Source organism: Schistocerca gregaria, chromosome 4 (genome assembly GCF_023897955.1).
Source record: "Schistocerca gregaria isolate iqSchGreg1 chromosome 4, iqSchGreg1.2, whole genome shotgun sequence".
NCBI lineage: Eukaryota > Metazoa > Arthropoda > Insecta > Orthoptera > Acrididae > Schistocerca > Schistocerca gregaria.
In genome coordinates this window covers 738,110,359-738,135,008 of record NC_064923.1, presented here as the reverse complement: position 1 = coordinate 738,135,008, position 24,650 = coordinate 738,110,359, and the positions used below count along the sequence as shown (strand labels likewise).

Genomic DNA, 24,650 nt, shown 5'->3' with positions numbered 1-24,650 from the left:
TATGAAATGTGCAGCAAAAGGCAAAGCAATGGTAAAATAGTGTTTCAAAGATTAGGTATTTGTCTGAAGCTCATCAGGATTTGTATTTATGGTATAGCTGTTGTCCTTGCAGATGACTGCTCTTAAATGGAGTCTAGATTATTCATTATTCCTTACCTAACAAGGAAATGTATAAATCATACCTTTGGAATAGCTGAACTAACCATTTTTAGTCCCAGCTTTTGACCCATTCAAATGTAACCTGTGATATTTCACACTTTGCCTTAACCTATGTTGGAACTTACCTTTACCTGTGCCCAATTTTATTCGCTGTCTGATCTGGTGTTGCTGGATCATGTCTAATGTGGTGAGGATCAACGAGAAATCTGTCAACTGGTTGTTGAGCAGTATATGTTCTGGAAGTAACCTGCTGGTACTTAATTTACCAATGTAAATTTGATTCTACAGTTGCATGTGGCCATGTTGGCTCACAGTCTCTACAGGAAGACGCCAAAAATTTGTAATGGTGACATTTAAGCTACAAGAACATGATGCCTTTGACAGTTGTTGTGGGCAAATCCCTCTACCCGTCCTTGTGGTTTCCTGACCTGAAATGTTTCTGTCAGTTCAGTTACTCTAAAGTCTAAGTTTGACTTCTAAAGAAGTCAGAACTTTTGGTCATACAAGTGGTACAGTCACTATGTCTTGCTGTATTTCAACAGTTGAAAACTGACATAATTTTTCCATGAAAATTGATGTCTGAAAGGCTAACAGTTTCTGTTTCTTGTCTAGCATGAAATGCAAACTGGATCAATTTGCTTTTAACATTTTATATTTGTATGAAAGCAAAGTAGAATTATGTTATGATAGCTTATTTATAACAATGAGAATATGAATGTAATAAACTGTTAGGTAGGTTAGGACATGACACTGTAGCACTCAATTTTCTCCTAAAGTTTACTTTCTTTGACTAAGGAATATCTTATATAAACTGCTTGACATCGACCAACTACCTTTACATGATATGATGCACACTGTAGTCATGTGTTTAATTTGATCTATCTTGACTTAGACAATTGTTGATATACTGTTACATGCAATGTAATTCTTTATAATTACTCATTGTCAATGTATTCTGAAACTTATGAATGTTTATTTATACGTGCTGCTTCTTGAAATACCTTTTACCTCTACTTAATACAATGATGAATTGTTGTGGTGCTTCAAGCACTTATAAAAGACAATTAATATGATGTATTAGTCACTTATTCAAGTTATTGTATATTGTCACTCAATGTAATATGTAACCACACGGTTATATGTTAGCACTTACTGTGAAGGGAAAAGCTACAACTGTGTTGCACAAATATTCCTGAAAAAATACATCAATTAAAGAATGAGATTTTCACTCTGCAGCGGAGTGTGCGCTGATATGAAACTTCCTGGCAGATTAAAACTGTGTGCCCGACCGAGACTCGAACTCGGGACCTTTGCCTTTCGCGGGCAAGTGCTCTACTAACTGAGCTACCAAAGCACGACTCACGCCCAGTACTCACAGCTTTACTTCTGCCAGTATCCGTCTCCTACCTTCCAAACTTTACAGAAGCTCTTCTGGCAAACATGCAGAACTAGCACTCCTGAAAGAAAGGATACTGTGGAGACATGGCTTAGCCACAGCCTGGGGGATGTTTCCAGAATGAGATTTTCACTCTGCAGCGGAGTGTGCGCTGATATGAAACTGCCTGGCAGATTAAAACTGTGTGCCCGACCGAGACTCGAACTCGGGACCTTTGCCTTTCGCGGGCAAGTGCTCTACCAACTGAGCTACCGAAGCATGACTCACGCCCGGTACTCAGTTGGTAGAGCACTTGCCCGCGAAAGGCAAAGGTCCCGAGTTCGAGTCTCGGTTGGGCACACAGTTTTAATCTGTCAGTAAGTTTCACATCAATTAAAGTTTGAATGATTGCAAAGGTGAGAAGGAGGTGTTGGAAGTGTCTTGAAAAATGATAAATGGAAAGATTAGATATTGGACAGACATTTCATTCTATGTGTTTAGGGTGAATTATGTCAACTGCTAAGGAACTATACCCCAAGAATTTACTTGTACTGTGTTACAATAATATATTTGTTATTCAATACTATATGTAAATGTAAATGTAAATAATTTTAGATATTTGGTTGAAAACATAGTTCAAATTTCATTATGATGTATGGGTATACTTCATTTTGGAGAATAAGCAGAAATCTGATCTCATATCTTATGTAAATTGTTTGTTCATGCAATTGATTGTAAAGTGAGTACCGTTATGTATATCTGTCAGAAAAGGTTTTGTTCAACTTTTAGTTGCGCAAATCCTTTTGGGGGTTGTTAGGTCATAAGAGTCCATTGAAACCAATTTAAAAAACATTTTTTGACCATAAACGTAAATACTATAGGGTATAGGTAAACATGTACTTTTGGAATGGATACAAAGAAGCCAGTTACTACATTATAATTGTATTGAAGGGTGTAGGTCCTGTAATTGGTAGGAATATTCCCTGAAGCATGAATCTTCTGTAATTAATAAAAATAATCAAAGCATTGTTAACACTCGATACCTAAGCGTTTGTACACACTTAAGTTATTACACATGCTAAAATTCACTCATATGTTTAATATATAAGAGTCAATATAATTAATGAAATGTTGTACTAATTTTTAGAGACGAGTTTTCTTTGTTATTTCATTGCAAAACCATTTACAACAATACAGTGGATTGTTAAAGAACTTATATATAGTGGCAGCCATGGTGACTTAGTAGCTCAGTACTGTGTGTGATTTCGGATGGAAAGCATGTAGCTTGTTAAGCAAGATTCATTTTCAGTATTTCTATTTACAGTTGTTGTATACAAATCCAGATAATATGGATGAGCACAAACCCTGATTTTAACTAGAAACAAGAAACAATTCATAATGAAGTGGAAAATGTAAATACAGCATGATATAGAAAATTACAGAGCAGGCTTACTTCAGCATTATCATCTCATTTGGAGCCTACAATGTCAAAAAATTCAGCATCAAGAATCAACCCCCTAGACATGAAGAACTGGAGCCAACTATGAGAAAAGAAGATAAGTAAAAAGTTTATTGTAAATCTTACTCCTCTCAAAGATTATTAAATGAATTTATTATGAAATGAGTGACAATCGGCAGTTGATGTGAGGGAGGCTAAGATTTCAAGTGTGGGCATCACCAGGGATCAGTTAATTGATAATGAAGTTTTGTCTGTTGCACTAGAAGTGCCATTTGCAGTTGATATATAAATGAATTTCTGACAGGCAAAGGAAGAAGACTGCAGAGTGCCCAACAAAACTGTATCAACAGTGATGAGATAATACCAAGAATGATGGACCAGATTGAATGAGCGAACACTTTACAAATACGATGAGGGACATCAAAAAGGTAAGATAAGTACAAGCTGTTTGTGAGATTAATTTGTTTGTGAACTTGTGTTGTTGTTATCAAAATAAATAGAGATGAGTGTAGTAGTGATGTGAAAGTGAAATATGTAGGACCCAACCATGACATTTTTGAGCCAAGTGAAAGTGAAGTTAGCAAAGAAACAGTAAAAACAGATATTTTGCAGTTGATTTTGGCAAAACTATAAGAAATGAAGATGGATAACAATAGCAAATTTAGTGTAGTTAGCGATGAGATAACCAAATAATTTACTTCACTGCAATAACAATTAAATTACCTAAAAACTAAAAACAATAGTAAAATAGGTAGGGTACAATACCAAATAGACCAACTTAGTAATCAGGTTTCAGAGCTAAAAATGGGTTGTCACAGTGGTTAAAAAGTGTGAATGAGAAAGTAAATGTCTATGAAAATAAATTTATTGTTTTGGAAAATGAGTTCATTGTCAAATCTGCAAAAATGATAAAGAATGTTAATGACATAAGAGTTGACCAGAAGACTGTAGTGGAAAAAAAGGAACAGAACTTTAGTAGTTTAGGTCAAAAAATTTTAAATCTTGAAAACAATATGCAAACTAATGTAAATGTTTTAGATTAAAAAATTTCAGTAGTTCAGGAAAATTGCATTCTCAAAAATCTGGATTCGAACAATGGTATTGCCTGATCCAGCACTCCGATCATAAGTTTCCCAGCAGACAATTCACATCCAGTGGATTTTCTGCACCACTATAGGGATAGTTTTGTGTCAGACATGAATAACAATCAAAAAATTAAATTTGTCTAAAGATGTCGTGAAGGCGAAGCTCTGTCTTGGGCAAATTTAAATTTATGTCAGTGGGAAACATATAAAAGTTTCAAAAAAAATGTTTAAATAAATTTTGATCAGAAGCTGAACAGGGAGGAGTTAAAAATGAATTTCTGAATGGTCCTAATTATAGGAATAGGGACAGTACTCTGAAAGAGTTTTGTAAGAATCAACTTAAAAAATTAACGCAACTTGACAAACCATTTGATGAAATGACATTGATTGAGGAACTTAAAAGGAAATTACCAGAAAGATTGCAGTGGAATTTAGTTCACAGACCTTACAATTATCTTGAACAGTTTTTACAATATGTTAACAGACTGGATAGGGCAGTAGAAAGAAGTATTTGCCACAACAAATGGAATTATAGAAACAACAATAGGAATAACTATAGAAACAAAGATAATGGTAACTTTTACCATGGTCAAAATGTTAATAGAAACAGAAATTTCGAACATCAGCAGAACAGTAATAATAGGGATAACCATTGGCAATTTAATAGGAGAAACAGTCATAGAGATAACTACTCCAGAAATGGTAGTCCACCTCAATGAAGGTACACATTTTTGGGGCGAGGAAACACAACAAGCATAGGACCACTAATTTCACTTGCAATTAGATGATAATAACAATGTTAATGATGTTGCACAGGTATCTGAAGTTGAACAGAAGGAATGTCAGATTTCTAATTTATGTTTTGATCAAAAGTTTTGGAATACTATGTTTAATTATAGTGATGTAGGTGCTAATCACAAAACAGAATGTGAGAGTAGTGAGAATTTTGATTTAGTATTTACTAATGATTTCTTGTCTTTGTCAGAAAACAGTGTTATTGATGTATGTAAATCAGGTGATGACTTTATTGTATCTGAACTAGGTAGTATTTTTGATGTAGATGTGAATGAGAGCTGTGTAATAAGTGAGGTTGGTAAGTCTGAGACTAGTAGCTTATCATAAATGAATGGAAGTGCTGATGGAGATGAGACTTGTGTTGTTGACAATGTTGTTCATGAAGTAATTTTGGAAGAATATGATGATAATGATGATGACGATGATGATGATGTGTATCGGGTATTTTTGTAGCTTAAGAATAATGAAGTTTCAGAGTTAATTGTGAATGGTGCTGACAATACAGATAAGATAAGTGATGTATGTGATGATGTAACTGAGAGCCATGGAATAATAATCCAATTAAAGCAGTTACTCATTAATGTCATCCAGAGTAATGGTCGAGATAGTAAAGGTGAGTAAGATTGATGATAACATAGATAAATATGCATTCTGGAATAAGTTGGCTGTGATTAGTCAAAATTTGTACCCACATTAGTGGAATGAAGTGAAAGAAGATCAAAGTAGAAAATGTAATTTTGGCTGTAATATATTTTGTGTTCCTTTTGTAATAAGTGTTGAACTATGGAACCCATTCAGTGTGTTCAATCTTTACCTGACAACATGAGTAACCACAGTAATGCCACAGTACCAGTAAAGTTGACAAAGCTCTGTAAAGACAGTGTGGATGTAGCATTTGATGAAATTGAAAGTAATCTTTTACATGAAGTGTCTAATAACAGAGATGATGATTCAGATTTTGGGTGTCCTTACATCAACATTAAGATTGATCAATGGGAAGGGGACTGTTTGATTGATACAGGTAGCTCAATTTCTGAACAATTTAGAGAAAAGATCCAGTATAGTAAGAATTTTGTGTAAATGTTCATTGCGAGTGTAAAGATAAGAGGAGCTCCTGGTAAGCAAAGCAAGTATGTGAAATGTCAAGTACTCTTGGTGTTTAGTATATAGGACAAGTTTTGTCTTGTCTGTTGACTAAGCTAAAATCTATGATACATTATATAATTATGTTTAGTAGTAGATTTCTGCTTTAGAATTTGATACACATAGGCCATGAGATTAAATAAGTAGATTCTTTTACAATTTTGAAATGGGACAATGTTCATAATTTGTACTGCAAAAATTAGTAGTAGTATCTTAGTATATCTATGTGCATCACCTCATTATTTCATTTTTTTCATGGCATTTAACTCTGTTTATTAATGTTTCTTATGTGAACACTTTTTAATCCTATCTGACATTAGTGCTACGTAATTGCTTTTGGAACATAAGTAGGGAGAGAGATGTCGTGTGATGTGAAGAATGTACTGGACAGTATACTTAGTACATAAACAGTGTTTCAGGATTTGATGTGAGTGCTAGACAGGAAGTTACCTATCTGTTGGAGAGTGTGATGAGAACTCTTGGGAGGGAACTGAAAGATGTTGGCAGATCCAATCCCCACACTGCTGGGCCAGTTGACTTACAAGAGATCATAGGTGCTGGGTTATGTACTCAAGCTTTTATCAACAACATCAGTGTTGTGACTGAGATTTGTAAATTGGTAGCCATGACTGCCAAAGAAAATGTTATTCCACATAAATGTATGTTTTTTCAAGTAGGAGGATTGACTTCCCAGTACATTATATAACTTGAAATCAGTATGTATATTTTTTATCAATTGTAAATGAATCTTCTAGGTCTTTATGTATGTAGGTTAGTTTGTGTGTGTGGAAGACATTTACTATTGTAGACAACATAACAAAATGTATACATGTGTGCTTTGATACACTGATTTTGGTCTTCAAGATACTCAAATATGTCATCATTCGAAGCTATTTATGCTTCTGTTTACCTGTAGTTATCCTGAGGACTGCAATGTTGTATCTGACTGGAACTGGAGTTGTGGGCAAGCTCATACTTAATTATATTTTGGGTACTACTGGTCATTGCAACTGTGTGTGTGCACTCAATGAGAGCGTAAAACTATTGATTGAGGTTAGATGCTTCTTATAATTACTCTTTACATATAATTGAACTTATTGATATGCTTATGAACTTAATTAATTTTTTGTAAATAAAATAGAAAGAAACTTCCACATGGTAAAAATATATTAAAAACAAAGATTCCAAGACTTACCAAGCGGGAAAGCGCCGGCAGACAGGCACATGACCAAAACACACAAACACACACACAGAATTACTAGCTTTTGCAACTGATGGTTGCTTCTTCAGGAAGGAGAGGGAAAGACGAAAGGATGTGGGTTTTAAGGGAGAGGGTAAGGAGTCATTCCAATCCCGGGAGCGGAAAGACTTCCCTTAGGGGAAAAAATGGACAGGTGTACACTCGCGCACACACACACACACACACACACACACACACACACACATACATATCCATCTGCACATACACAGACATAAGCCTTCCTGAAGAAGCAACCATCGGTTGCGAAAGCTAGTAATTCTGTGTGTGTGTTTGTGTGTTTTGTTCATGTGCCTGTCTGCCGGCGCTTTCCCGCTTGGTAAGTCTTGGAATCTTTGTTTTTAATATAATTAATTTTTTGTGTTGAAACGTTTTTTGCTGTTTGTACCCAGCGTGGTTTGGACCCATGGGTCAGCTCCCACATCATAAGCTTAGGCCCTAATATTTTTTTATTATTTTGTCCTTTCATGAGTGAACATATCATTAAATACTCTGGTTTATTCATCTTAGTGATTTTGTACTATATTCCTACTCATGCTTGAGTATATTCTTTTGGTTTGTACTCATCATTGTGAGTTTTTTGAGCTGGCTCACTTGTCATGCACTTAGGCTCTGACATTTTTCTCTTCAATTTCGAAGATTTTGAAGGTGTGATTGTATGGATGTAACCTTACCATTTGTAATTCTAGTAATTTACCTTGGCTCTGTATTTATTTCTGTAGTTGCAATTTTGTAGTTTTGACTATGTATCAATTGTCTTGTAACAGAATGTTCCACAGATTTGAAAATCCGAATGCCCTGTTGTGATATGTGTATAGACTGTGACTTGTATAGTATACATTACACTTATAGTTTCTGTAATATGTTATGTATCAGATACTTCTATATGTCTGTATTCTATCTTTTAGCATCATTTTGTACACCAATTGGCATACCTTATAATCTCTCACAAAATATTGTAAACACATTGTTTCCAAATTTTATGAGGAGGATGTTATAAAGGGACATCCTCCTCTAACATTACCTTTCTTCAACAGAAGTTATGAATACCAAATATTTCCAAGTTTTCTGAGGAAGATATTATAAACAGACACCTTCTCTAACATTACCTTAAAATGTATAAAAAGAAATTACTTTATTTTCTTTGTTGCAATCAATATGTACTAACTCTGTACATACAGTCAAAATTACTCTTCTTTCAGAAACATTTGAAACTACAAAATATTTGGCACATTTAAAATTCCTATTGTTAATTGCACAATCTGATGCAAGTTATTAAATTTATTTCTGGATTCATTTGTACAATAATAACAGAAATTAATAGAAAGCCATTTGTCAACAAAATTTGTAAGCTCTTTGGAATATTGTTAGTACCTGTAATTAATCATCCTCCTGTAACATTACCTTTTTTTTTTTTTTTGTTCTTCTTCAAGTGGTGGTATGTTGGTAGAGACACTAACAAACACAAACACACGCACAAAATTCAAGAATATGTCTGCTTCTGTCTGTATATGTGCGGATGGATATGTGTGTGTGTGTGTGCATGTGTATACCTGTCCTTTTTTCCCCCAAGTGGAAAAAGATGCTGTGACTTACCAAATGAGAAAGCGCTGGTAGATTGACACAATAAAAAACACACACACAAATTTAAAGCTTTCGCTACCCACAACGGTTGCTTCATCAGGAAAGAGGGAAGGAGAGGGAAAGACAAAAGGATGTGGGTCTTAAGGGAGAGGGTAAGGAGTCATTCCAATCCTGGGAGTGGAAAGATTTACCTTAAGGGGAAAAAAGGACAGGTATACACTCTCTCTCACACACACACACACACACACATATATCCATCCGCACATATACAGACACAAGCAAACATATGTTTCCCTCTCCTTCCCTCTTTCCTGATGAAGCAACCTTAGGTTGCAGAAGCTTGAATTTGGTGTGTGTGTTTGTGTTTGTTTGTGTGTTTATCAACATACCAATGCTTTCTTTTGGTAAGTTACATCATCTTTGTTTTTTGATATATTTTCCCCAAGTGGAATGTTTTTCATTCCAATCCCGGGAGCGGGAAGACTTACCTTAGAGGGAAAAAAGGACAGGTATACACTCGCACACACACACACACACATATCAATCCGCACATATACAGACAAAGGCAGACATATGCAAAGGCAAAGAAGTTGGGCAGAAATGTCAGTCGAGACAGAAGTACAGAGGCAAAGATGTTGAAAGACAAGTGATGGACAAGGGGTGGCAACTTGAAATTAGCGGAGGTTGCACGGGAAGAGAGGATATATTGAAGGGCAAGTTCCCATCACCGGAGTTCTGATAGATTGGTGTCAGTGGGAAGTATCCAGATAACCCGGATGGTGTAACACTGTGCCAAGATGTGCTGGCCGTGCACCAAGGCATGTTTAGCCACAGGGTGATCCTCATTACCAACAAACACTGTCTGGCTTTGTCCGTTCATGCGAATGAACAGTTTGTTGCTGGTCATTCCCACATAGAAGGATTCACAGTGTAGGCAGGTCAGTTGGTAAATCGCGTGGGTGCTTTCACATGTGGCTCTGCTTTGATCGTGTACACTTTCTGTGTTACAGGACTGGAGTAGGTAGTGGTGGGAGGGTGCATGGGACAGGTTTTACACCAGGGGCCGTTACAAGGGTAGGAGCCAGAGGGTAGGGAAGGTAGTTTGGGGATTTCATAGGGATGAACCAAGAGGTTACAAAGGTTAGAAGGACGGCGGAAAGACACTCTTGGTGGAGTGGGGAGGATTTCATGAATGATAGATATCATTTCGTGGCAGTATTTGAGGAAGTTGTATCCCTGCTGGAGAGCCACATTCAGAGTCTGATCCAGTCCCAGAAAGTATCCTGTCACAAGTGGGGTACTTTTGGGGTTCTTCTGTGGGAGGTTCTGGGTTTGAGTGGATGAGGAAGTGGCTCTGGCTATTTGCTTCTGTACCAGGTCAGGAGGGTAGTTGCGGGATGCGAAAGCTGTTTTCAGGTTGTTGGTATAATGGTTCAGGGATTCAGGACTGGAGCAGATTTGTCTGCCATGAAGACCTAAGCTGTAGGGAAGGGACCATTTGATATGGAATGGGTAGCAGCTGTCATAATGGAGGTACTGTTGCTTGTTGATGGGTTTGATGTGGACGGATGTGTGAAGCTGGCCATTAGACAGATGGAGGTCAACATCGAGGAAAGTGGCATGGGATTTGGATTAGGACCCGGTGAATCTGATGGAACCAAAGGAGTTGAGGTTGGAGAGGAAATTCTGGAGTTCTTCTTCACTGTTAGTCCAGATCATGAAGCTGTCATCAATAAATCTGTACAAAACTTTGGGTTGGCAGACCTGAGTAACCAAGAAGGCTTCCCCTAAGCGACCCATAAATAGACTCCTGGAAACTGAAATAAGAACACCGTGAATTCATTGTCCCAGGAAGAGGAAACTTTATTGACACATTCCTGGGGTCAGATACATCACATGATCACACTGACGGAACCACAGGCACATAGATACAGGCAACAGAGCATGCACAATGTCAGCACTAGTACAGTGTATATCCACCTTTCGCAGCAATGCAGGCTGCTATTCTCCCATGGAGACGATCGTAGAGATGCTGGATGTAGTCCTGTGGAACGGCTTGCCATGCCAATTCCACCTGGCGCCTCAGTTGGACCAGCGTTCGTGCTGGACGTGCAGACCGCGTCAGACGACGCTTCATCCAGTCCCAAACATGCTCAATGGCGGACAGATCCGGAGATCTTGCTGGCCAGGGTAGTTGACTTACACGTTCTAGAGCACGTTGGGTGGCACGGGATACATGCGGACGTGCATTGTCCTGTTGGAACAGCAAGTTCCCTTGCCGGTCTAGGAATGGTAGAACGATGGGTTCGATGACGGTTTGGATGTACCGTACACTATTCAGTGTCCCCTCGACGATCACCAGAGGTGTACGGCCAGTGTAGGAGATCGCTCCCCACACCATGATGCCGGGTGTTGGCCCTGTGTGCCTCGGTCGTATGCAGTCCTGATTGTGGCGCTCACCTGCACGGCGCCAAGCACGCATACGACCGTCATTGGCACCAAGGCAGAAGCGAGTCTCATCGCTGAAGACGACAAGTCTCCATTCGTCCCTCCATTCACGCCTGTCGCGACACCACTGGAGGCGGGCTGCACGATGTTGAGGCTTGAGCGGAAGACGGCCTAACGGTGTGCGGGACCATAGCCCAGCTTCATGGAGACGGTTGTGAATGGTCCTCGCCGATACCCCAGGAGCAACAGTGTCCCTAATTTGCTGGGAAGTGGCGGTGCGGTCCCCTACAGCACTGCGTAGGATCCTACGGTCTTGGCGTGCATCCGTGCGTCACTGCGGTCCGGTCCCAGGTCGACGGGCACGTGCACCTTCCGCCGACCACTGGCGACAACATCGATGTACTGTGGAGACCTCACGCCCCACGTGTTGAGCAATTCGGCGGTACGTCCACCTGGCCTCCCGCATGCCCACTATACGCCCTCGCTCAAAGTCCGTCAACTGCACATACGGTTCACGTCCATGCTGTCGCGGCATGCTACCAGTGTTAAAGACTGCGATGGAGCTCCGTATGCCATGGCAAACTGGCTGACAGTGATGGCGGCGGTACACAAATGCTGCGCAGCTAGCGCCATTCGACGGCCAACACCGCGGTTCCTGGTGTGTCCGCTGTGCCGTGCGTGTGATCATTGCTTGTACAGCCCTCTCGCAGTGTCCGGAGCAAGTATGGTGTGTCTGACAACCGGTGTCAATGTGTTCTTTTTTCCATTTCCAGGAGTGTACAAAAGGAACAACTTAGAAATTTGTTATTGGAGTTTAGAAATGTGTTAAGTGAAAACTCAGGAAGAGTGATAGGCTATCAGTGCATGCTTTACTTTAAAGATCGTCAGCCTTCTTTTCTCAAGCCATATAATATACCATTTTCAAAAAGAAAAGATGTAGAGAAATAAAATTAGAAAATGGAATCATGGGGTGTAACTGGGAGGAGTAGGAGTGCTTACAATAATCTTTTAGTTGTGGTAAGTAAGAGAAATGGTGGAGTGAGAATTGTTTTGGACTCTAGACATCTTAATAAATTTCTTATCAGAGAGAATAATCATTCTGAGAACATGGACAAGCTGTTAGACAAATTTTATTGTGTAAAGTACATGAGTAGGTTGAACCAGACCTCTGAATTTCACCAGATTCCACTTGAAATTAATTCTAGAAAGCACACAGCGCTTTTATATGAAGGTAAGTGTTTTCAGTATTGTGTGGTGCCATTTGGGCTAAATGTATCTGTAGCTGAATTCATCAGAGCTCTGGATTCTGTCTTAGGAAGTGTAGTGAGTTCAAAATTAATTTTGTATGTTGATGACATTTTGGTCACAGAAAAGACTTGGGAACAATGTTTGAATCTGTTAAGAGATGTGTGTTCAAAATTAGAATCAGGAGGTATGACTTTGAAATGAGGTAAGTGTAAATTTGGTGTGGGAGAAGTTACATTTTAAAGACACATTATATCTGAAAAAGGAAATGCACCTGATAAAGAGAAATTTGATGCTATTGCTAATTGAGCTGCTCGGGGGAACAAAATGGTAAGCGCCAAAATCACAGTTTTGAGATACAGCGCATCTACAGTTTCAATTGATATGCAAATCTGAATAATTTTTTTTTGAGCAGTCCTTTCATTCTGTAGTGATTCTAACATCTATCTTCTACTATACAGACATAAATGAAACTCAGAACTGACTAAAACAAATGAAATATACAAAAATTATTACATTACCATACACCATTAACAACACATAGTGATAGAACATTACATATTATATTTTACAGTAAGTCTTCAACACTTTACTGAAACTGCAAAATCATTCAGCACTCTCATTACTAATGTCTTTTTCATCCAAAACTGTTGGCTTTAGTAACAGGAAAAATCCACGGTGGACAGGAGGTATGTAATTTAGGAGCAACAGGATGTCAGCAAGTTTTTTTCTTTTCAATAAGCCTTGGCCCATTGTATTTAAGTCGAAGCGTAGGAACTGGTCCTTACCTTCCACATTTCCTGAAGGTTATTTCATGCCAAATGTCATGACAAAATGTCTTACTGATGAATAAAGATGATGGATATTCGGAGGTTAGCTTCAACCTACATACTTTCCCTAGGTTGACATCTCGACCATCAACTGCCTTCTTTCTGAAGACAAACGCTTCTTTAGAGCGTTGTATTTGATAGAAATCCTCTCTTTTCATATTATATACAAGCAATGGATTCTTCTTAGCCAACTTCTTGATGATCTCGCACCACTGATCTGGACTGTACGCATCTTGTACTTGTCGGCGAAGGTAATTTTCAGTTGTTCCAAAATCTCTATCAGACGGCAGCATTGTGTGCCCGCTCATGGGGAAGTGGCGTTCAATCACACAAAATCTGTCAGTTCAAATTAGATATTTCCAAAACAGTACCATGTTCCCGTTCATATTTTGGCCACAGCAGTTATCAGATATCGCAATGATAGTATTTCCTTTTATGTCGTTTTCCTCAAAGTAACGTAAAAGGCAGCTCAAAATTTCCTCTGATCCATGGACAGTAGTAGTCTCATTCAACAAAAAGCAGTGCCCTTTCTTCTTGACACAATCATGAACATTGAGATTACACAACCAAATCTTCCTTTTGTAAAAAGCTGGACCACAACTTAACTTAGGAACTAGGGGAGTCTGTTGCATGTCAAAAGTCACAACATGTATATTACTGTCTGCTTCTGCTTGTTTTGTCTGGATGGCATTGTTAGCTTGCTCTGCTTCTGCCCAACGTTGGTGTAATTCCAACTGATGCTCCAGACTTACTTTCAGTCAAGAGGGGCATCATTGCTCTCAGTTTGCACTTTGAGCATGTATCATTCTTTGGTGACTTTACTCCTATGTTATACTCTTCAGTGAAAATTTGCCTGTACTTGTCTGCAGATACAAGCTCATAGGACATCTCCTTGCAAAAAACATTCTTATAGTGCTCGTAACAGGAGGCGATTGTTGCATCTGTGCCCAGGTACAATGTGGCACTACTGTTTGAGCGTCTGTAATGACTCTCGTATTTCGGTCTTTTGTCGATGTGTTCCCTGACATGGTTAACACTAGTTTCAGAGTAAGCATCCGGACCTACGGTATGCTTGCCCCGTTTGTCCTGGGGTGGTGTGGTTGATCCGGATGCGATTTTCTTCTGTATATTTTCGACACGACTGCGATTGTTATGTAGACCATTAATGGCAAGAAAAGCTTTCTTGCGTACTTTTATATCACTTCCCACTAACTTTTACACTGTACGAAATAGTACTGTTTCTCTGGGAATTTTCTCCCATAGCTTTTCGGCGACGTGCAACAGTATTAGATTTCATTGCACCAAATAAGTATGCATTTTGAATGTTAAAATCACCTACTTCCCAAAATGTTTTGAATAGTTTCGTCACATTCAGATCTCCTACTTTTCCGATACATTTACAAGGGCACTGGCAATTAGGTCCCACAGTTGGTTTACTTACAGTTGCTCCTGTATGAGAAACATACTCTTCACACAAATTACGCCTCTTCTGTTTAATTTTGCGTTGAGAATCGACTCTCAGCCTTTTCCGAGACGACCTCTTTCTCTGTTCGAGGGCCCCTTCCTGAATGTTTTCTGCAGGAGTGATACACTGTTTGTTGTTTTGGGCAATATGATCTGATTCACTATTAACCTGTATAACAACAAAAACTACTATTATCGTTACCATTATTATTATTACATGTAACAGTATAAATGAGAAATGCACATTCACACACCACTTAGCCAAAAAAATGTAGCCATTCTAAACTATCCTCAAATATAACGTACTTCAGGAATATAATGGTATGTACATGATCTTACCATTATGTTCGTGAAAAATACTAAAGACAGCATATTTACAAAATAACATACCTCTGAGTCATCTGAATCATTAGAATTGTATTCTGGATCCCTCTCGAAGATATTAGTATCATTGGAAGTATATTCCTCATATTCTGCCATGTTCACTGTTGGCATAATCTCGGAGATGTTTTTACTTGCCTCCATTCTCTCTGTCACTTATTATTATGTTTCCGCAAGAGACGGACAGCAGCGCTTGCCGTTAAGCTCTGCCCTAACATCTGTTGAGTGAATTTGGAACTACTAGTAAGTTTACTGCATTGTGCATCCCACAGGTGGCGTCATTAGCCATCTACCGCAAAATACATGGTGATGGCACTTACCATTGTGTTCCCCTGAGCAGCTCAATTTTCCTCCTCCTCGCCACAAAAAATGGCTTAAATCATTTTTTGATTAACTGGATTTTATAGAAAATTTTGTAGCAGCCAAACTTTGAATGCTCCATGCTTCTGTGAACTTTTGAAGAAGAATACCACTTGGGATTAGAATTAGGACTGTCAGCATGCTTTTGATGAGATCAAACAACAGTTGTGTCGGAGTCAGATATTGTTCAGGCCAAATTTGTCTCTTCCTTTTTGTATTATGACAGTCAGCAGTGATGTTGGAGTGGGTGCACATTTATTTCAGGTGACTGAAGCCGATGGTATTATTGAACATAGGTCTCTTACATTTGCTATTAGCGTACTACAGAAACATGAAAAGACATACACTGTTACTGAGAAAGAACTTTTGGCTGTGCATTGGGCATTCAACAACTTTAAAAATTATTTGCTAGATCACAAAGTCATCATCTAAACTGATCACAAAGCTTTGTGTTATTTTCAGGTGTGTAAGCTGTACCTTAATTACTCATTGGATCTTGTTTTTACAGCAGTTTAATTATGAAATCAGATACATTAAGGACACAGACAATGTAGTTGCTGATGCTTTACCTTCAGGAAGTGTAATATCTAACAACTTTGGAGAAGGAGAAAAAGAGTTTAAAATTATGTGGTAAGGTGTAAAAGATGAAAAAGAGATCTCGAAAATTTGCAAGGACATCTGTAGGTACCAAAATCATGATCAACATTTGAAATTGGTTAAGAGCATGTTGGTTAAGAAAGGAAGAGAAAAGACAGAACAGTGTTATAAGGTACACAAGGGTTTTTTATTCAGGACACGTAAGACTGACTCAGAGGATTGGAAACTATGTTGGCCAGAACAGTGAATTGGTACTTTAATTACTTATACACATGAGAGTTTTGGTCAAAGCGGAACAACCAAATGCACATAAAAGATTCAGGAAACATTTTTTTTTATAACTTAGGAAGGAAAGCCAAGAAGAAGATTGCCAGCTGTGACAGATGTCAAAGAGTGAATGTAAGTAACCAAACAAGTAGAGGTCAAATGCAAAACATATTGCCTAATGGTAACCTTGATCTCATGTCTGTTGTTGTTTATGGACCTTTACTAAGTCTAAGAATGGAGTTTGTTATGTTTTTGTGATGGTCGATGTATTTTTGAAGTTCATAAAGTTGTTTCCTCTTAAGAAAGCTACCAGTAAGCAAATAATCCCCAAGTTTGAAAACCCATATTTTCATCAGAGGAGTGTTCCTAAAACAATTTTATCCAGTAATGGTTCTCAGTTGACATCTCAAGCTTGGAAAGATTTTGTTGATCATGTAAAAATATGGCATATTCTAACCTTGGCGTACCATCCTTTGAGTAACCCTGCAGAAAGCTATATGAGAGAGATTATATTGTAGTAAGAATCATACCAGTTGGATAGATTATGTCAGTGACTTTGAAGATATTATGAGCAGCGTACAACATTCTTCAGCAGGTTTTTCACCTTTTGAAATCATGCTTAATCACATATCAGCTAACTTTATTTCTGAAAATGTTGAGTTTCCACCATTTAAAATTCTTTCTCTACAAGAGAGGAAAAAATGTGTTAGGGGATGATGAAAAAACAGGGGGATAGGAAAGAGCAGAGACATGATAGTAAAGGTAGATTTTCTAAGTCTTAAGTAGAAGGTGTTATGTTGGTGAAAGTCAAAGAGAAATCCAAAGTGTTGACGTCTGACATAAAGAAATTTGTATTGGACCATTCGATTTTCTTAAAATCCACATCCTAATGCATACAGACTTGTGGAGTCAAAATCTAAGAAGCTGTCTGGATTATGCAGTATCACTGGACTGAAAGCATGTAGACATGATCCATTAGTATCTAATTTTTGTTTGTTTGTACTTCTTCCATTGCTGTGAATGTAGTATTTAAGATGATATAGTTTCTGGAATTTTATCTTATCCATTGACTGAGTTTAAATCTATATATAAATTCATAAAACTATATAACTGTGTTTTGTTTTCTGGTATTTAGTATGTGAGTTGATGTGATTTTTTAAAGTTTTATCTTATGTATTGACTGGGTTAAAATCTATGATACACTATAGAGTTGTGTTCTGTAGAGTACGCGAAAGAACTTGCACCCCTCCTAACAGCCATGTACCACAAGTCTCTAGAGGAATGGAAGGTTCCAAATGATTGGAAAAGAGCACAGGTAGTCCCAGTCTTCAAGAAGGGTCGTTGAGCAGATGTGCAAAACTATAGACCTATATCTCTGACGTCAATCTGTTGTAGAATATTAGAACATGTTTTTTGCTCGCGTATCATGTCGTTTTTGGAAACCCAGAATGTACTCTGTAGGAATCAACATGGATTCCAGAAACAGCAATCGTGTGAAAGCCAACTCGCTTTATTTGTTCATGAGACCCAGAAAATATTAGATACAGGCTCCCAGGTAGATGCTATTTTCCTTGACTTCCGGAAGGCGTTCGATACAGTTCCGCATTGTCGCCTGATAAACAAAGTAAGAGCCTACGGAATATCAGACCAGCTGTGTGGCTGGATTGAAGAGTTTTTAGCAAACAGAACACAGCATGCTGTTATCAATGGAGAGACATCTACAGACGTTAAGGTAATCTCTGGCGTGCCACAGGGGAGTGTTATGGGACCATTGCTTTTCACAATATATATAAATGACCTAGCAGATAGTGTCGGAAGTTCCATGCGGCTTTTTGCAGATGACGCTGTAGTATACAGAGAAGTTGCAGCATTAGAAAATTGTAGCGAAATGCAGGAAGATCTGCAGCAGACAGGCACTTGGTGCAGGGAGTGGCAACTGACCCTTAACATAGATAGATGTAATGTATTGCCAATACATAGAAAGAAGGATCCTTTATTGTATGATTATATGATAGCAGAACAAAGACTGGTAGCAGTTACTTCTGTAAAATATCTGGGAGTATGGGTGCAGAATGATTTGAAGTGGAATGATCACATAAAATTAATTGTTGGTAAGGCGTGTGCCAGGTTGAGATTCATTGGGAGAGTCCTTAGAAAATGTAGCCCATCAACAAAGGAGGTGGTTTACAAAACACTCGTTTGACCTATACTTGAGTATTGCTTATCAGTGTGGGATCCGTACCAGATCAGGTTGACGGAGGCGATAGAGAAGATCCAAAGAAGAGCGGCGTGTTTCGTCACAGTGTTATTTGGTACCGTGATAGCGTTACGGAGATGATTAGCAAACTCAAGTGGCAGACTCTGCAAGAGAGGCGCTCTGCATTGCGGTGTAGCTTGCTCACCAGGTTTCGAGAGGGTGCATTTCTGGATGAGGTATCAAATATATTGCTTCCCCCTACTTATACCTCCCGAGGAGATCACGAATGTAAAATTAGAGAGATTCGAGCGCGCACGGAGGCTTTCAGACAGTCGTTCTTCCCGCAAACCATACGCGACTGGAACAAAAAAGGGAGGTAATGACAGTGGCACGTAAAGTGCCCTCCACCCCACACCGTTGGGTGGCTTGCAGAGTATAAATGTAGATGTAGATATAATAGATTTGTGCTTTAGAATGTAATACATATATGCCATAAGGCTAAACAAGTAGAGCTTTGAAATGGGACAATATTCATATTTCATACTGCAAAGATTAGGAATAGTATCTGAGCATATCTGTATGTATTACTTTATTAGTTCATTTCTTCTTTACTGTATTTTACTTTGTTTATTAATGTTTCTAATGTGAACACTTTTTAATCTCAACTGATGTAAACCACGTATAATTGACTATGTAAAGTAAAGATGGAGATCATATATCATGTGATGTGAAGAAGGTATTGAACAACATATTTAGTACACAAAAGAAATGTTTCAGGATTTGATGTGAATGCTAGACAGGATCTGTTGGAGCGTGTGATGATAACTCTAAGTAGAAAACTAAAAGATGTGGGCAGATCCACTCCTCACACAGCCATATGGCAGTACCCTACTGAATCAGTCATCTTGCAAGAGATCATGGATGCTGGTTAATGTGCTCAAGCATATGTTGACTAGAAAGCGTGTTGTGTCTGATATTTGAGATTTGTTAACCAAGACTGTTAAAGACAGTGTTATTCAGCATAAATGCATTTTTTTATTGGTGGATTGACTCTACAGTCATTATGTAACTTTAAATCAGTACTTTTTTTTATTAATTGTAAATGAATCTTCTAGGTCTTTGTGTATGTAGGTTAGTGTGGAAGACATTTACTAGTATGGACAATATAACAATATGTATACATGACTGCTTTCATGCTCTGATTTTGGTTCTCAAGCTTCTGGATTGTGTCATCATTCAAAGCTGACTATGACTATGTTTACCTGAATTTATCCTGACTATTGCACTATTGTATCTGATTGGATCTTGAGTTGTGGACAGACTGATGATTAGCTTTGTTTTGGGTATCCTGGTAATCGTGACTGGGTGAGTGTTTAGTCAAGGAGAGTGTACAACCATTGATTGAAGCTAGGTGCTTCTCACAGTTACTCATTGCATATAATTGAACTCATTGATATGATTATGAACTTTATTAATACTATTGTGTAAAATCTTTTTTCTGGTTTGTACCCGAATTCATGGGTCGATCCCCATGTCGAAAAACTTAGGCCCTAATATTTTTCCACAATTTTGTTCTTTTATGAGTCAACATATCTGTAAATATTGTGGTTTATGTGGCTGATTGATTCCTACAGATGATCAAATATATTCTTCTGGTCTGTACCCATCATTGTAAACTTAGGCTCTGAAATTTTTTCTCTTCTCTTTTGAAGATTTTGCAGGTTTGATTGTATACAGCTTAACTTAAAATTTATAAATTCTAGTAATTTACATTGTTGCTGTAATTAATTCTATAGTTTAATGGTGTAATGTTGTAGTTTTGACCTTGTGTCATTTGTCTTGTAATCTGAAAATCTGAATGTCATATCCTGATATCTGTATAGATTATGATTTGTATAGCAGATATTTTCCTTATGTGCTGTGTAATATGTTACATATCAGATACTTCTATACATCTATCTGCTATCCTAGGGCATCATTTTGTACACCTTTTGGTAAACCTTATAATCTGTCTCTTTTTTTTTTTTTTTTTTTTTTTTTTTTTTTTTTTTTTTTTTTTTTTTTTTGCCCACCGTATAATTCATGTATAAGCTTGAATCTTGCAGGGGTTAAAATTATCTCAACTGTTTCATTAAAAGAATTCATATGATTATGTTTATGATGTATTATATTTCAGTATAAAGTGTATGAAAAGAAATTAATGTGCTACAATCAATATGTACACTAACAGTTAAAATTATTCTTCATTTAAAATATTTGAAATTACAAAATGTCTGGAACATTTAAAATTCATATTATTAATTGTACAATCTAACATCAATTATTAAATATATTTCCAGACTCAGTTATAAAATACTGTTATATCTTGGTGATGATTCTCTTGTTGTTGAGAAAATATGTAAACTCTTTTGCTTTGTAAACTCTTTGGAATTTGTGAGTATTGCAGAATGTAAATAGTGGTGGGCATACCTCAGATGGAAATGCACTTATTTTGCTAAACTTGTCAACAACATGTAATTATTGGTTTTTTGAATGTGGAATTTATAAAGTCAGTGTGATTTAGAAGACTGGGATGAAATTAAAAAATATATTTACAGCAACAGGCAACTCTTCAACAGTTATTTTGTGCAACAAGAACCCATAATGTTAAATCAAAATTTGAGTCATCGACAACAACAAGAAGATAATCAAGATAAGTAAAAAAGTTATTATTTTGTACACTTATCAGAATGGCTGAGCGGTTCTAGGCGCTTCAGTCTGGAGCCGCGCGACCGCTACGGTCGCAGGTTTGAACCCTGCCTCGGGTATGGATATGTGTTATGTCCTTAGGTTAGTTAGGTTTAAGTAGTTCTAAGTTCTAGGGGACGGATGACCTCAGATGTTAAGTCTCATAGTGCTCAGAGCCATTTGAACCATTTTTTTGTACACTTATCCCTGTCAAAGCTTTTGAAAATACTGAAGATACTAAGACAGTGAATTTAATAGTGATGTGTGGGAGGGTAAGATTACATACCGCATAATGAAGTAGTAGTGGGCATGCCTGAGATGTAATTGGAAGTGTTTTTATGTTTGGCAATAACTATGTAATGTTTGATAATGAAGTGGAAAATGTAAAGACAGTGTGATATAGGAAAATGTGATAGAACAAAAAAATTACAGAAACAGAAATTACAAATCAGGCTTATTTCAGCATTATCATGTCATTTGGAACTTACAATGTCAAAAATTTGAGCCCCAAGAATCAACTCCTAGATTTGCAGAACAGGAGCCAACTACAAGAAAAGAAGATAAGTAAAAAGTTTATTGTAAATCTTACTCCTCTCAAAGCATATTAAATGAATTCATTATGAAATGAGTGACAATCAACAGGTGATATGAGGGAGGGTAAGATTACAAAGTCCACTATCAAAGTTTCAAGAACTGGCTTTAAATGATGACTCTATGGATATACTACAATCCCCAATGTACCACTCATATGTGAACAAGATTAGAAAAATTACAGCATGCACAGATGCATTCAAACTATCATTCTTCCTCTGCTCCATACATGAATGGAACAGGAAGAAACCCTAATAACTGGTACAATGAGACATACCCTCTCCCGTACACCCCGTGGTGGTTTGCAGAGTGTAGGTGCAGATGTAGTGTAGAATGTCAAAGCTTCCAAAATATTCTTTGAAAAGCAGAGTATTTCTATTTTTCCCAAATTTAAATGTCATATTGACTCTGAAGCTGCTGTTGGAATAAAGTGGCATGCAAGTGCAGCCATAATGAGAGGGTGACTATGTTATACATGATGGTAACTGCATATGCCGTCCACAAAATTACTCTCACTACATTTAAATATCTCATCGGATCTCTTAGCCGTATCCTGGGGCTGAGTAGATAGTGCTACATGGGCACTAGCTGACTTGATCAAAACACAAGCTAAAGTTTTCCAAATGGAAAAGTATGCCCACCTCAAAGCCCAACTACAAAAAGAAAATACAATATGTAACACTCAGTTACCTAACTCTGAAAATAAGTATTTAAAATAATGCACTATTGGGTATGAATGTTGAATAGGATCATAATAGTTCCTAAGGCCTTATGCCATCTACTGTGGCATATTTTATACTCAAGGGAAAGAGGTAAAAATTTAATCCTGGATGTGTTGTATAGTCATCTTTTATTTTCCATCATGCCTTGGTTGATTTTCAGTTGTATTTTATTCAAAATAGCTATCATTCTCAACAACAGTTTTCAACGTAACAGGAGAGAACATTCTACATCTTACACTTACATTATTTTAGAAAAAATGTAAAAATGACAGAAATGTGCATTGATAGGCACATGTAAAAATCTAGTAGAGCTATCATAAAACAAGACAAAAATGTGTGTTTCAACAGAATCTTGCACAAAGGTTTCACTGGGCAGATGCATCATTATGTGAAAACACATCAATAAAATTATAAACCAGACTTAACTATATGTATACAAAAATCTAGGAAGTTCACAAAAATATGACAGTAATCTTCATGTCAAACCAGTATATGTCAGTGTTCTTTCAGTATTACTACACTGATTACTGAAGTCATGAATTTAACATTCACAAAGTGACAACCACAACTGAAAAAGTATAGTACTGAGCTTTTCAAACAACTAATTTTAGCTACCTTGCTCTTCACATAATTGATCATCTTGGAAACAAACAAATTAACCTCCTGACATATTTTGCATATTTTCACTCAATAATGGCTTGTGAAATGATTTTCTGGGGTAACCCATCACTTAGAAAGAAAGAACTGATTGCACAAAAACAAGCAGTAAGAATAATACTGTATGTGGTGTTCACTCATGAACATCACCTAGGTATCTCTACTTGGAACTAGGTATTTTAGCTGCACAGTCACAATACCTTTGAAATTAATCATAAATAGTTTATCAAAACTAGACATGATTGTCTTAATGGGATTTCCGCGATTGTTGTTTAAATAAAAATATGTCATTTCAGTCTTTAATCACTATTTTTTTTATTTTCAGTGACCGGTTTCAGGCTAGCTGCCATCTTCAGATCATATATTGCAGTTACAGAGTAACTGACAAGTTACTCTGTAACTATAATATATGATCTGAAGATGGGCAGCTAGCCTGAAATTGAAAATAAAAAATAGTCATTGAAAATAAAAAATAGTGATCAAAGACAGAAATGCCATATTTTTATTTAATCATAAATAGTCCATTCCCATTTTAGAAGAACACTGAGATACATACCTACAACACTAAAGGAAAAAATAACCTTTATTACCCATTATTAACCCTGCCAGTGGTTCAGAATGGACTTCAGTGTGCAGTAACAAAAGTCTTCAATCATTTTTCTGATAACATGAAATGTCTGACAGGCAGCAAAGAAAATTTCAAAATCATTTCTCCTGGATAAATCCATTTATTTTGTGGATGGGTTTCTATTTAAAACCTGGTAGCCCGTTCATTTTTTAATGTGTTTTTAAGTGTGATTGCATGAGTAGGACTAAAAGAGTAGTGTGACCATTGATGTTAACACCAATCATGTACATATATGATGTAAACTCACTCATTCCACATCTTTTCAATAAAAGAATTCTTCAAATTACCTATGTAACGTATAACTAACTAACAAAGATGTGTGTTTTAAAATTAAATCAGGCAAAAAATGTGCAAGGCATGACAGAAAAATAAAAATAAATCTTCACATGTAAGGAAAAAAGAGCAAAATATGGAAAGTATGCTCTAGTTAACCAGCCTGACAAAAATGAAACACAGTTTTAATCAGCCAGGAAGTTTCATATCAGCGCACACTCCGCTGCAGAGTGAATATCTCATTCTGGAATCATTCTGGAGCCTGACAAAAGTTTGCACGTCATATGATCATCATCATCAGTTATCCACTATATTAGCAGGTCCTTTGCCTCTCCATTTTCTGCGATCCATTGCTTCCTTCTTAAGGCTCCTGTATGTTGTACTGACCATAACATCATCCACTAT

The 24,650-nt window shown here is 37.3% G+C and overlaps 1 non-coding gene across 1 annotated transcript; it reads right to left on the bottom strand.

Moving 5' to 3' along the window:
- Window positions 1-1,739: 1,739 nt before the first annotated feature.
- On the bottom strand, window positions 1,740-1,814 carry Trnas-cga (transfer RNA serine (anticodon CGA)). Its single transcript has one exon. It is a non-coding gene; the product is annotated as a tRNA-Ser (tRNA).
- Window positions 1,815-24,650: the final 22,836 nt, after the last annotated feature.